Here is a 15,667-nt window from a genome sequence, read left to right as displayed (position 1 = left end):
GGCAGACAAAACTAAGTGTCCCCACTAGCCTGGTAAAATTCGCTTATCCCCCCAAGCGCCGTAATCGATGGCGCGGTTGGGTTACCCATGCCCGTATTGATGAGAATCCCGTGATAAGGGGACACAATCTCTGCTTTGACAAGACGTGTCAAAAAACTGCCTCGCGTTATGTGCGGGGCTAGTTAAAGGAAACGGTTCGAATAATCACCGAGCCATGGCATAATGTCGTGTTGCCAAAACAAGTCAGCAAATTAGATTTGCGGAAATATTATTCCCTCTATGGTGGTATGTGGAACTTATTTTGCAGGGTCGGACACTATCCTTGTATTCAAATTCTTCTGTGATGTATTCGGAGGAGGAACCAGCCTTGCAATGCCAAAGACAATACTGCGCGCTGGACTCATCGTCATTGAAAGCCTGGTTCAGGGGCTACTGAGGGAGTCCTGGATTAGGGGGTCTCCGGGCAGCCAGATTATATCCTTTGGCCGGATTGTTGGACTATGAAGATACAAGATTGAAGACTTCATCTCATGTCCGGATGGGACTCTACTTGGCGTGGAAGGCAAGCTAGGCAATACGGATATGGATATCTCCTCCTTTGTAACCGACCTTGTGTAACCCTAACCCTCTCCGGTGTCTATATAAACTGGAGGGTTTTAGTCGGTAGGACAACAACAACTACAATACAATCATACCATAGGCTAGCTTGTAGGGTTTAGCCTCTCTGATCTTGTGGTAGATATACTCTTGTACTACCCATATCATCAATATTAATCAAGCAGGACGTAGGGTTTTACCTCCATCAGGAGGGCCCGAACCTGGGTAAAACATCGTGTTCCCTGCCTCCTGTTACCATCCGCCTTAGACGCATAGTTCGGGACCCCCTATCCGAGATCCGCCGGTTTTGACACCGACAACCACGAAAAGCTAATTCCACCGTCGCAACCTTCTGTACCCAAGAGATCCCATCTTGGGGCCTTTTCCGGAGCTCCGCCGGAGGGGGCATTGATCATGGAGGGCCTCTACATCAACTCCATGGCCTCTCCGGTGATGTGTGATTAGTTGACTTCAGACCTTCGGGTCCATAGCTAGTAGCTAGATGGCTTCTTCTCTCTCTTTGGATCTCAATACAAAGTTCTCCTCGATTCTCTTGGAGATCTATTTGATGTAATCTTCTTTCGCGGTGTGTTTGTCGAGATCCGATGAATTGTGGGTTTATGATCCAGATTATCTATGAACAATATTTGATTCTTCTCTGAATTCTTTTATGTATGATTGGTTTATCTTTGCAAGTCTCTTCGAATTATCAGTTTGGTTTGGCCTACTAGATTGATCTTTCTTGCAATGGGAGAAGTGCTTAGCTTTGGATTCAATCTTGCGGTGCTTGATCCCAGTGACAGTAGGGGAAACGACACGTATTGTATTGTTGCCATCGAGGATAAAAAGATGGGGTTTATAACATATTACATGAGTTTATCCCTCTACATCATGTCATCTTGCTTAAGGCGTTACTCTGTTCTTATGAACTTAATACTCTAGATGCACGCTGGATAGCGGTCGATGCGTGGAGTAATAGTTGTAGATGCAGAATCGTTTCGGTCTACTTGTCGCGGACATGATGCCTATATACATGATCATGCCTATATATTCTCATAATTGTTCGTTTTTCTATCAATTGCTCGACAGTAATTTGTTTACCCACCGTAATACTTATGCTATCTTGAGAGAAACCACTAGTGAAACCTATGGCCCCCGGGTCTATTTTCCATCATGCAAGTTTCTAATCTATTTTATTTTGCAATCTTTACTTTCAATCTATATCATAAAAATACCAAAAATATTTATCTTATTATTATCATCTCTATCAGATCTCACTCTTGCAAGTGGCCGTGAAGGGATTGGCAACGTCTTTATCGCGTTGGTTGCGAGGTTCTTATTTGTTTGTCTAGGTACGAGGTGACTCGCGTGTGGTCTCCTACTGGATTGATACCCTGGTTCTCAAAAACGGAGGGAAATACTTACCTGCTTTACTGCATCACCATTTCCTCTTCAAGGGAAAAGCAACGCAGTGCTCAAGAGGTAGCAATGCTTAACTTCCTATTGTGCATTGATTTTTTTTTCTTTCAGTATCACTAACGACTTAACGAGTACCTTCAGGTGCCAAATCATACCTAGACAAATAAATAACAATGCAATAAAGTTAATTCATAATTTTCAAAAGGCAGTGACAAATAGACCAGACACCAGATCCTCCAAAATTGCAATCTTCTACAAAATTTATCTAGATACAAACATGGAGTGAGAGATGCACAGAAGATCGAAATATTTCCCTTGGACCGGGGCCCAGAACCTGAAATCGCCGTGAAAATCCCGTCTTTTATTACATCAACCTCTGGAGAATCAACCAGAAGATACTTATTGGACCAAAATAAATAAACACGACAGCTAAACCAAGTTAAAATTGTAGAAGTATGTATGATGACTTAGCACAAAAATGGAATACTCTGGTGTTGCTGCTGTGAGCCAATATCTATAGCGTTCATGGTGTTTTGATCTTCAAGGCGTTCTTTACACAACCAGAATTAGTATTTAAGTGCCTCTAGTTCTTTTAGTTGATGGAAATAGAACCCCTCAAAAAAAGGTGATGGAAATAGAAGAGAATTAGTATAAGAATTTGCAAACATAACTAAAGAGGTGTAAAAAAGACAAGAGAAAAAAACATGTGGGACAGAAGAATTCCCACATATATGGCCTTAAGCGAGATGAAAGGATCACTCCCTGTCACACCAATCGGGCCGGCCCATTCACGCACAGGCACAGTAAAAGGAAAAAAGTTAACAGAAAATGGAGCACTGGGGGTTTCGAACATGTCTCCTGGTTCAGCGCAGCAGCGGCTCGTTCGTGACACAACAGTAGGGCCGGTTAACTTAAGTGGAAAAAAGTCAGGGTTCCCACTATTTCTTGTACGTTTTTCTCAGGTTTTTTTGTTTTTTTTGTTTGTTTTTTCTCTGTTTTCATTGGGTTTTGTCTTCTCTTTCTTTTTTTTCATGGTTTTCTTTATTTCTTTCTCTGTTTTTGTTAGTTTTTCTTCTTCGGTTTGTTTATTTCATTCCCATTTCCCATCAGGTTTTTTGTTTTGTTTTCTCATTTCTTTTGTTTTTTGATTGGTTTTCTTATTTATTCTCCTTTTTTTGTTTTTCCTTTCGTTTTTATTTTGTTGTTTCTTATGTTTCTTTTGGTTTTCACTCTACATTTTTTGTATAGGCCAAGAACATATTTCTAATACATGTTTAACATTCTCCCAATACAAATTATAATTTTTTTAATACATGGTCAACATTTTTTCTATACACATTTTCAACATTATCTAATGCTTGTTTAACATTTTTCAAATACAAGTTGAACATTTTTTGAATACATGATCAAAAAATTTCCTATACACAATTTAATTTTTTTCAAATGCTTGATTAAAACTTTTAAATACAAGATTAACATTTTCTAATACATGGTCAACATTTTCTCTATGCACATTTAACATTTTTTAAATGCTTGATTAACATTTTCTAAATGACATATTAACATTTGTTAACACATGGTCAAAAATATTTCTATAAACATTTAATACTTTCTAAATGCTTGATTAACATTTTTCAAATACTTGTTCACCATTTATTTCAAATGCTTGATTAACATTTTTTATATACATGACTACAAAAAATCATCATTTTCTAATACATGGTCAACATTTTTTCTAGACACATTTAACATTTCTCAAATGCTTGATCAACATTTTTCAAATACTTTTTCAACATTTTTTCAAATGTTTGATTAACATTTTTTATATACATGATCAAAAAATCATCATTTTTTAATACATGGTCAACATTTTTTCAATACACATTTAACATCGTTCAAATGCTTGATCAACATTTTTCGAATACTTGTTCAACGTGTTTTCCAAAAGCTTGATTAACATTTTTATATACATGATAAAAAATTAATTATTTTTTAGTACATGGTCAACATTTTTGGTACACACATTTAACATTTTTGCTTCATCAACATTTTTCAAATACTTGTTTAAAAAATCCAAATGCTTGATTAACATTTATTAAATACACGACAAATTTTTTATATACATTTTCCGTATACGTGATAAAAAATTCTCTATACAGAATCAACATTTTTCAAATGTTTTTATAGGATGTTGTGCATATATATACAGAATCAACATTTTTAAAATGTTTTTATAGGATGTTGTGCACAACATTAGTGCTTAAACTAAAGGCTTCAGGACTTAAAAAGTAAAGTACAACCATGGCTTAACTTAGTTTCCTTTTCTTGCAGATAACTTGATTCTCTTGTTACAGATAACTTGATTCTCTGCTCACAAGTCACAAACAACTGCAGCAAGAAATAATTTCATAGGTAGCTAACATAATTCTCAAAATAAACGGCTCTCCATGTTCATCTATAGTTTTAATATTGTTGGGCTTTCATTTAATTTAGGAATTAAAAGATGCATCATCCAAATTTGCACTAATCGAAGCTCGGCCAGCTGATAATAAGGGAGCCGGTGCTAATGTGCACCATTTAGTTGAAACACAATGCAAAGCTCCTACTGATAATTATTGTATTTTTATATGGTAAAATTTACATATCATGAAAACTAAGCAGGAACTTGAAAAAAGACCATGACGAAAATATGTCCAGAGATTGCATGTAGAGCGATATGCGGAATTGGTCTATTTCTGGTTAATACTATGATGCATTATTTAGATCGGCCTGGTGGCCATCTCGTGCCTACATTATGCACTAAGCAGTAGTTCCAGGATCCCCGTCCCTGCAATTTATTTTAGTGATTTCTCACTCTTTCATACTGACACATGGGACCCACATTTCTAATTTGAGAAGCCTTTCTACATATTCAAATAAAACATGAGGTGTTTTCTGCAAAAATAAAATCTACTTGCATACGGCCGCATACGGGCGGAGGCACCTCATATGCACGGGAGGACAAGTTACATCACCACTTTTGTGTATTTTGCAAGTTTAGGTACCGACCTGACCGCGACGGACAAGTTAAAGCACTCGCGGTGTATGTATATATATGGCTTAACTTAGTTTCCTTTTCTTGTAGATAACTTGATTCTCTGCTCACAACCAACTGCAGCAAGAAATAATTTCACAGGTAAGTAACACAATTCTCAAAATAAACGGCACTCCAAGTTCATTTGTAGTTTTAATATTGTTGGGCTTTTATTTTATTGTGTAAGCATGTTGGATGCATATTTTACTCATTCGAGGACATCCATTTATTGCTTTGAGTGTTTTTCTTTTTCTCTTTTGCCAAATGGATGGACAAGAATGCCTAAGAACTCCCTTTAGCTATCTACGATTTTCTCGTCTCAAACTCTATTCATGCTACATCGAAAAGTTTGATCAAGTCAGATTCGAACCACTCTGTGTGAGAAACCTCTTTGTGCATTTTAGTATGACCGAGTCATCCATTTCGGTCACACCGAGATCACTAAGTTGATCTAGGTTTTCAATCTCGGTGCAACCAATTTGAACTTTTCGGTCACACCGAGTTGCAGTAACCGCTTGCGATTCTGCATCTCGGTGCCACCGAGTTGTTCCACTAGGTCACACCGACAGGGTCAGGATATATAAACACACGGGGTGAGATTTTGGAAATTTCTTCGAAACCTCTCAGCACGCGCGTATCCTGCTCTACTGCCTCGGGTCTCCGGATTGTCTTCTCGCCGCCAGCAACCTCCCGCCGCTTGTTTCCATCACCGTCAACGGAATTCTGCCCCTCCGTTGCCACCGTAGCGAACTTCGCCGAACTAGGGTAAGAGTTCGATCCTTTGTGCTATTCTTTTAGCTCCGATTCGTAGCACATTACTTTGCCATGATCATGACCACGTATGTAATCAATCCATCCACCGAAAACTTCCTTTAGATTAGATTGGATTTGAAAATTTAGGGTTAGGTCTCCGCCGGACTCATCTCGGACCGACCGAATTGTAGAAATCGGTCTCACAGATTTGGCTTAGGCCATAGCACTTGCACTTTCGGTCTGACCGAAAATTGCAAATCGGTGTGACCGAGTTCAATTCTTTATGAAACCCTAGCAGTCTCGGTGCCACCGAACTGTGACTCGGTCTGACCGAGTTCACTAGTTTAGATTCCAAAAGCTGCTTTAGTATCACCGAGTTTACAAATCGGTAGCTCTGAATGCTTTCTGTGAAGAACTAAAACTAAGTTTTTAAGTCATCTGTTTTGCAAAAACTCTGCACTTTGTGATGCTCATCCACTCTACCTCATCTGTATCTATTCACAGGGTCCGCTGTCAGTAAGTTTGCAGAAATGTTTGATCAAAGCGACAACAAGAACAGGTCTGAAGAACAAGTGCAATTGAGTGAGGGCACTAGTCCCTCTAGCACTTCTGATGAGAGCAGCAGGAGCACACCAAGTAACTTGCCCAAGGCAGGCACCAGGTCAAGGAAGAAGAAAACCTCAGATTCTAAAGATGAGGACTATGTGGCTGTTGAGGAGGAAGTCGGCTCCAAGAAGAAGGTGCTGAAAAAGGAATATGGCACAGTTGCATCAACTAAGCCTGGCTTGCACAAGAAGGCCCCTGCCAGGAGGGTGCCAACCTTAAAGCTTAGAGCCTCAACTGCTGAAACCTCCAAACCAACTGAAGAGGCTGCTCGAGAAGGAAAGAAGAAAAATGAAAGGGTCAAGAAGACCACTACCAGAGTGCTTGGTAGATCCTCCATTATGAGAGATCCATAAGAAGAGGAGGAGGAAGAGGATGCTGCACCAACACCCAAAGCTCAGAAGCTTATGTGAGATGCAATTAAATCAGGGGCTGCTCCATCAAAGCGCAAGTCTGCTCCCAAAGCTCAAGCTCAGAAACCCCCAAAGCCCATGAGAAATACCAGGAGTATACCTGCTAAGGAAAAGAACAAGGCCCCAGTGCCTGAAGCTGAAGAAGAGGAAGATGATTCACTTGTTTTAAGGAAGTTGAAACCCAAAATTCCTGGCCACAATGATGCTCATCCAGTCGCTGAGGACATGCACATCAGGAAAGATGCAGGACTGAGATTGTGGAGACAGTCTGATCCCTATGCTGTTAGGAGGAGGACTGCAGTTGATTACAGGTTTCACACTAAGGAACAACAAGACTTCTATGAGACAATTTTGCTTGACAAGAAGCCCTTTGTATGTGACATGAAATGGATGGATTGGGAATACATCCAGGATAATGAAGATCACTTCCCAGGAGTTTATGACAGCTTCAAGGCATGTGGAGTAGATGAATTTGTTGGACAAAAGCTCACCAAGTGGAATGATGAGCTAATCGTGAAGTTTTACTCCAGTGCCCACTTCTATCCATATGGAAGGATAGTATGGATGTCTGAGGGTACAAGGTACCAATCCACAGTTGAGGAATGGGCCAAACTGATCAATGCCCCAGAGGAACATGAAGATGACTTGGATGTGTATGCCAAGAAAAAGAAGGATCACAACTCCATGGCAAACATGTACAAAGAGATCCCAGATAAAGCTTTGGAGACACACAAGCTTGGATCCATACATTTCTTGTTGTCTGGTCTGCCTACCATCAACTGGATCTTAAGGCACACATTGCTACCCAAGTCAGGATATCACAACATGATCAGAGGGCATTCTATCAACCTGCTATAGCTTTTTGATGTCCCTCGGAAATTCATGGTTATGAGTTTGATTGTAGAAACAATCAAGAGGACATCTGTTGATCAGAAGAGAAGTTGAGGGTATGCTCCACACATTCAGGAGATCATCAACTCCAAGATGGGTACAGGAACTTATTTGGTGGACAAGGAGCATCTACCCTTACACCTTGAATTTGAAGACAACACTGTTGTGATGAATGAGGAGGAACCATCATCAGCTCAAGTCCAGGAGAAGAGAGCCAAAGAAAAGGAAGAGAAAGCTGCAAGGATGCCAAGTGCAGAAGAAGCATCTCAAGTTTTCCTGAAGAGCAAGCAAGATAAATTAGGCTATCTGATTCAAGCTACACTGAGGATTGAGAAGGGCTTGGCCACCCTGACTCAGAATCAGGAGAGCTTGGAGAGGACTGTTGAGACAAAATTCCGTGATCTTGACCTCAAGGTAACTGAGATTCAGACTGCAGTTGAACAGCTTCAGGAGGAAGTAGAGGAGAGGAGAGGAAAGGCAACTACTGATGCTTTTCAGCGTGTGCCACGAGGTCCGAGGTCTGTTGCAGTGCCAGTTTCAGATGCTAGAGCTACATCAACAGCACCAGCAGCTACAGCTCTAGTGCCACCTCCAACACCTACTCCACCAGCTCCAACTACACCGACTGATGCCTTCGTCCTTGAAATTCTCTCTACACCACCTCCCAAAGACCAAGCTTGAGAGACGCATAGCACTATGCATTTTCGAACTTTTTGGTAACTTGTTGCCAAAGGGGGAGAAATATGTATAGATCATAGGCTTTGAGAGAGTGTGTCTTGCTTTTTTATCTCTCTTGATTTTGGTTGAACTTTATGTCCTTGTGAGATACTTATTTGATCATGTGGTTTATCATTTGCTACCTTAATGCTTGTTTGATGATACTATCTTTTATATCTCATATATGATCATTCACTTGCTTGGTGATGAGTGCATGCTTTTAATTTCTATCATTTTGAGCGCTCCACCAAGATGTATGTGACATGGAAGAGTAACCCATGATCCTAATCGATTGTGCATTTGCATTCAAAAGAAAATCTTAAATAATGCACAAATTTAGGGGGAGCTCTTGCTTATCACATACTTCTCAAAGATACGATGTTTTTCAATCTTATGATCATTTGTCGAAGCTTTGATCTATATGTTGTCATCAATTACCAAAGAGGGGGAGATTGAAAGTGCAACTATCCCTGGGTGGTTTTGGTAATTCCCAACAACATATAGCTCATTGAGCTAATGCTATTTTAAGATAAATATTTCACGAAAGCTCAATGATTGGCATGGCATGGATTAGAAAGTGGACCCCTCAAAATGCTAAGGACAAAAGACTGTCTCAAGCTCAAAGCACGAGACTCTACATTTTACTTTTAGTGATCCAAGATCACATTGAGTCCATAGGAAAAGCCAATACTATTAAAAGGGGGTGAGGTGTTGCTTAATGAGTTACTTGCTCAAAATGCTTAGTGATATGCTCCAAAAACCCTCATCTACTTTCTCATATCCACATATGTTCCAAACCAAAAGTCAAACTCGGCCCCACCGAAATCTTCTATCCGGCGCCACTGAGTTCACTTGACATAGCCACTGCCAGAAACCCTAATCAATTTGGTCTCACCAATAGGGATCTCGGTCTCACCGGGACGGGATTGCAAACTCTGTGTTTGCCTTCGTAATGTTTCGATCCAACTGAGATGAGCGGTCGGTCCCACCAAGATTGCAATGCAAACTCCCTGGTTCCCCTTCGTAATGTTTCGGTCTAACCGAGATGAGCGAATCGGTCCCACCGAGTTTGCCTGACCAACTCTCTGTTTGTCTATTACCAAAATCGGTCCGACCGAGTTTGTGTAATCGGTCTCACCGAGATTACGTTATGCCCTAACCCTAATGGAATCGGTCCCACCACTTGACATGTCAGTCCCACCGAAAATCCTAACATTCACATTTTGAACTAAATCGGTCTGATCGAGTTTTATAATTCGGTCCCACCGAGTTTGGTGATTTGTGTGTAACAGTTAGATTTTGTGTGGAGGCTATATATACCCCTCCACCCACTCTTCATTCGTGGAGAGAGCCATCAGAACATGCCTACACTTCCAACATACATTTTCTGATAGAGAACCACCTACACTTGTGTTGAGGTCAAGATATTCCATTCCAACCACATAAATCTTGATCTCTAGCCTTCCCCAAGTTGCTTTCCACTCAAATCATCTTTCTATCAAATCCAATCGTATGAGAGAGAGTTGAGTGTTGGGGAGACTATCATTTGAAGCACAAGAGCAAGGAGTTCATCATCAACACACCATCTATTACCTTTTGGAGAGTGGTGTCTCCTAGATTGGTTAGGTGTCACTTGGGAGCCTCCGTCAAGATTATGGAGTTGAACCAAGGAGTTTGTACAGGCAAGGAGATCGCCTACTTCGTGAAGATCTACCCTAGTGAGGCAAGTCCTTCGTGGGCGATGGCCATGGTGGGATAGACAAGGTTGCTTCTTCGTGGACCCTTCGTGGGTGGAGCCCTCCGTGGACTCGCGCAACCGTTACCCTTTGTGGGTTGAAGTCTCCATCAACGTGGATGCACGATAGCACCACCTATTGGAACCACGCCAAAAATCTCCGTGTCTACATTGCATTTGCTCCTTCCAAACTCCTCCCTTTACCTTCATATGCAATTGTTTTACATTCCGCTGCTATACTCTTAGAATTGCATGTGTAGGTTGATTACTTGAATTGTGCTAAGTTGCTAAAATGTACCAAGACTTAAAATTGGGAAAAGGCTAGATTTATTTGGTCAAGTAGTCTAATCACCCCCCTCTAGACATACTTTTGATCCTACAAGTGGTATCAGAGCTTTGGTCTCCATTTGCTTTGATTTCTGTAGCTTTTGGTGATCATAGCCTTGGTTTCACAACCTAGGAGAGTATGGCGTCTAGTGAGGGAAATTACCACCGTAGAGGTCCTTACTTTGATGGTACTAATTTCGCTAGTTGGAAGCATAAGATGAAGATGCATATTCTTGGACATAACCCCGCCGTCTGGGCTATTGTGTGTATTGGCTTGTAAGGTGAATTCTTTGATGGGGGAGAACCGAACCGTGAAGCTACCGCGGAAGAATTGAAGATGCTGCAATACAATGCTCAGGCTTGTGATATTCTCTTCAACGGATTGTGCCCCGAAGAATTCAACAAAATCAGCCGTCTTGAGAATGCAAAGGAAATTTGGTATACTTTGATTGATATGCACGAAGGTACCGACTTCATCAAGGAATCCAAATTGGATGTGCTTCAAAGTCAACTTGACAAGTTCAAAATGAAGGATGGTGAAGGTGTCGCTGAAATGTACTCTAGGCTTGCTCTCATCACAAATGAGATTGCCGGCTTAGGAAGTTAAGAGATGACCGATAGATTAATCATCAAGAAGATCCTAAGAGCCTTGGATGGAAAATATGATATCGTGTGTACATTGATCCAAATGATGCCCAATTACAAAGATTTCAAGCCAACGGAAGTCATTGGAAGAATTGTTGCTCATGAGATGTCACTCAAGGATAAGGAAGAGCTTCACAACAAGTCAAGTGGTGCTTACAAAGCCTCATGTGATGCTCCCACATCATAAAGTGAGAAACAAACCTTCAACGAAGAATTGAGCCTAATGGTGAAGAACTTCAACAAGTTTTACAAGAGTAGAAGCAAGGAAAGAAGTTCCAAGTCAAGGTCCTACAATGACAAGAGATCTTCAAGTCGTGAACGAAATTGCTACAATTGTGGAAGACATGGACACTATTCCAATGAGTGTACGTCTCCCTACAAAAGAAGAGAAGATTCTCCCAAAACAACAACTAGAAGAGAAGAATCACCACCAAGAGAGAGGAGTAGAGATGACCGTTATGAACGAAGAACATCACGGAGAAGCAAGGATTCGGAAAGGAAGGACAAGTCATCAAAGAGCTGCACAAAATGAAGACATCAAGCTCATGTTGGTGAATGGGTATCCGGCTCCGGCTCCGACTCCGACGATTACTCCGAGAGAAGTTATCACTCTGACTCCGAATATACTCAAGATGAAGGTGTTGCCGGTCTAGCACTTGTGTCAACCAACTCCTACGACATATTTGAGTCACCAAATGAAGGAATTGGAAGATGCTTCATGGATAAAGGCCCAAAGGTATCACACCCCGAGTATGTTGATTTCAATAGTGATGAAGATGATTTGCTAGGTGATGATGATTTACTTGTTGACAATTCTAGTTATGAAAACTATGATGAACTTGCTATTAATCATGCTAATCAAGATAAAACAAATGACAATGATAAGAAGGAGATTGAGCGTCTAACTAAAGAGCTAAACACTCTTAAGTGAGCTCATGAAACTACCTTGGAAGATCATCGAGAACTTTTAAAGACTCGTGAGAAGCTACGCTTTGAAAAGCTCAACCTCGAGCAAGAGCATGAGTTCTTAAAGGCAATCAATGACGATATCGCAAGTTAAATCTAGCAATTTAAATCTAGCAACAAGAGTGTCGTGGAGTTGACACGGCAGATGTCCTAGAGCAAGGACTTAGTCGTAGGGCCATCGCACTAGGAAGCTTAAAGGGGTTAATCGGGACAAAGGACACGAGAGAGTTTTTATACTAGTTCGGCCCCTTACGATGAAGGTAAAAGCCTACGTCTAGTTGTGATTGGTATTGCTGAGGTTTCGGTCTCCAAGAGGCTCAACTCGCCGGCTTGGTTATCGACTTGGTTGTTTCTTGCCCTAAACCACCACCGGGTCGTCCCCTTATATACACGGGTTGACGCCTGGTGGCCTATAGAGTCCCGGCCGGTTCATAATCGTGTCCTGCTCGGTGACTTCCTTTACATGCCTTTATGTACAAGTATTTCCTTACATACGATGGTTTACAATATCAGGCCTTAAGCCGGCCTACATTTAATAAACCATCATCTTGAATGTTTATCGGGCTTCTTCTGTAACCCGCCATCAGAGCTGACCCGGCCCCTCCTAGGCGGGTCATACTGGTAGTAATATCCCCAACATTAGGCCCCAGGTTGACTTTGAACTTTGTTCTTTGTCAATCTTCGATACTTAGCCAAAAATCCATCTTCTTATCTTTACTGAAATTTCCTTGTAACCCGCCAGGACGTCATCTCTGGATTTTTCGGAAACTTGCTACCACGTTATCTTTTAACAGATCTTTATCTTTAATGCCTTTCCGAAAATTGAGGCGCCTGGGTAGCTGGATAACCATGTTTTGGTCTCCTCGTTTCTCGTGCCCACTTATCAGCTTTTCCTTATAAATAGGCATGACCTAGGTATTTTCCATTCTCCCCCTTCGGTCATCTTATTCCTCTTGCTGCTTCTCTGCCGCTCGAGCTCTGCCGCCGCCGCAGATCTTGTCTTCATCGACTTAGGCCGCCGCATCAACCTGATTCGATTAAAAGAAAACACAACGAGCCTCCACTGCAACTCTGCATATGTAAGTCTCTTTCTTCCTCGACATCAGATCCGCATTAGGACCTTCGAGTTCCTTGGTGTTCTTCGTTGTTCGTCATGAACTCTTCATAGATTTCATCACCATCGCCTCTTCTTGGTCTTTGGATAGTATAAAACCGATGCGGTAGTTATTTCGCACCCACTTTAAATGCAAACAAATTCATTTTTCTGTTCAGAGGCTTTGTTTAGAACTGACGAACTCGCCTGTATTACATATTTAGGTCTAGAATATTTTTCTTTTTAGAACAACCATTTGATCCAAAATAATAATGATAGCTTGGTGAAACTTGTTTATGCCAACACTTAGTTGTAGTTGCTTTCTGAGAAAGTCCATAGTCATGGCGGCTTATCTCTCCGGGTTCCTTTTCCTTATATGTCATTAGCCCTTAGTTAAGCCGCCATTGCTTGTTTTACATCTTCTACCTTTAACTGTTAATTGAACCGGCATTTTGCTTTTCCTTTTCCAGTCCCTTGCACATCATGCCGTCAAAGACACCCACCATCTGCAATTGGGTCCCTTCAACCATTTCTGAGGAGCGTCTGAAAGAGTTCTTCCTCATTGGATTTCTGCCTTCAAGAAACATCATGTCGTATCGTGCTCCTGACCCGGAAGAAGAACGACCCAATTCAAAAGACAGTGAAGTGATTGTTTTTACTGATCACATGAACCGGGGCTTCTCACCGCCCGGCACAAAAAAATTCAGAGAAGTTCTTCACTTTTTCAAACTCCATCCTCAGGATATTGGGCCCAATTCCATATCCAATATTTGTAACTTCCAAGCGCTATGTGAGGTATATCTTCAGCAAGAGCTGACAGTGGAACTATTTAGAGAATACTTCTATCTGAACCGGCAAAATGAGTGCACCAACAGCCTGAGCTTAGAACTTGGAGGCATCTCAATCCAGTGCCGGCAGGGTGCAGTTTTCCCTCTCATAGTTTTACCAAGTCACCCAAAGGACTGGAACCAAACTTGGTTTTACTGTCAGGACATCTCACCCGCCAACGAGAAACCACTGCCGGGTTACCGCCCCGATCGTATTGACACCAAGTTTGCCCTGCCAGATAAACTTACGGTTGCTGAACGCAAGAAACTGCTTCCATCTATCAGAAGAATCAACGGTTTGTTGGGGAACCGTTTAACCGGAGTCGACCTAACCCGCTGCTGGATCTCATGGCGGATTATTCCATTAAGCCATCGTCAAAGTTGATGTATGAATATGGTGGAGACCCGGAGGACTCTCTCCGTCATACCCCGGTTCAACTAACCGAGGAAGATGTTGTCGCAATGTCAAATGTTCTGGTGAATGCGAGTATGAAGATTGCAGTGTTGTTGGGTTAAATCTCTTCTGTAAATTTAACCCGGTACCAGAAGTAAGGGCATTCTGATCTTTTTTCCTTTGTATTTTGTCCAGCCGTATTGTTTATCACTGATCCTTCCGCTTGTCTTTGTAGGCCAACTCTGACTTTTGGAAAGTGAAATATGATCACGAAGCTGCCAAGAAGGCGAAACTTGCCGCTATGAACGCCAAGAAATCGACCCGTAGAACGAAGAAGAAAAAGAAAAACACTGTTGAAGATTTGATGAAACTTGATGACTTGTCTGACTCGGAGGTAGCCCTTGATTCCCTTGGCCAACTTTTTAACAATCTTATTGACACTGATCCTTACCAGGATGACACTGGGGCTAGTCAAGCCGGGGAAGCAGAGGTAACTATCATTTCCTCTGACTCGGAGTCTTTACCAAGACACAAAGTTCGACGAGTGATCCGTAAAGTAAGGTTCTCTAACCCATTAGCTCACTTGGATCCCAACTTTCATTTGAAAAAGCAGCAGCATGAAAGCCGCCGTGAAGTTGAGATTGAAGATGAACTGGCTGCCATCCTTCAACAGACCCCTCGAAAACGCCCGAACGAGGTTTGCTTATTACTGTCCTTAACTTGTTTTAATGAATCCTGCTCCTTGCATTTCTTTTAACTCCTTTATTTTACCTTTTTAGGAGGTGTCTCGTTCCTCAGGCGACTCATCACAAACACAATTCCCGGCTTTCAAGACTGCTCCTGGGTAATCAGAAATCCTCTTTTCTTCCGGGTTGATCAATTGTTATCTTGATGCTGACTATCTTGCAATAATTTTCCTTAGCGGCTAGGCTAGATCCAAGAAGGCGAAGGTAACAAAGTCGGCGGAAGACCCGCCAGTACTAACCTCTGAGCCGGCTAGGCCGCCTTCTCCATTAACTGCCGCCCCAGAAGACCCGCCTATTATCAATGAAGCAAATCCTTTGGAGCCGTCCCTTGACAAAGCCACTATGAATCCTTCCATAGTTGGACTGTCAAGCTCAACTGACCCGCCGTCTCCACGTGTTCAAGATGTTCAAATTACTGGGAGCCGTTTTGTTGAGCCGGGGAACCCAACGGTGTTGGCTCGGTGCACA

Source organism: Triticum aestivum, chromosome 5A (assembly GCF_018294505.1).
Source record: "Triticum aestivum cultivar Chinese Spring chromosome 5A, IWGSC CS RefSeq v2.1, whole genome shotgun sequence".
Lineage (NCBI taxonomy): Eukaryota > Viridiplantae > Streptophyta > Magnoliopsida > Poales > Poaceae > Triticum > Triticum aestivum.
This window is presented reverse-complemented; position numbering follows the sequence as displayed.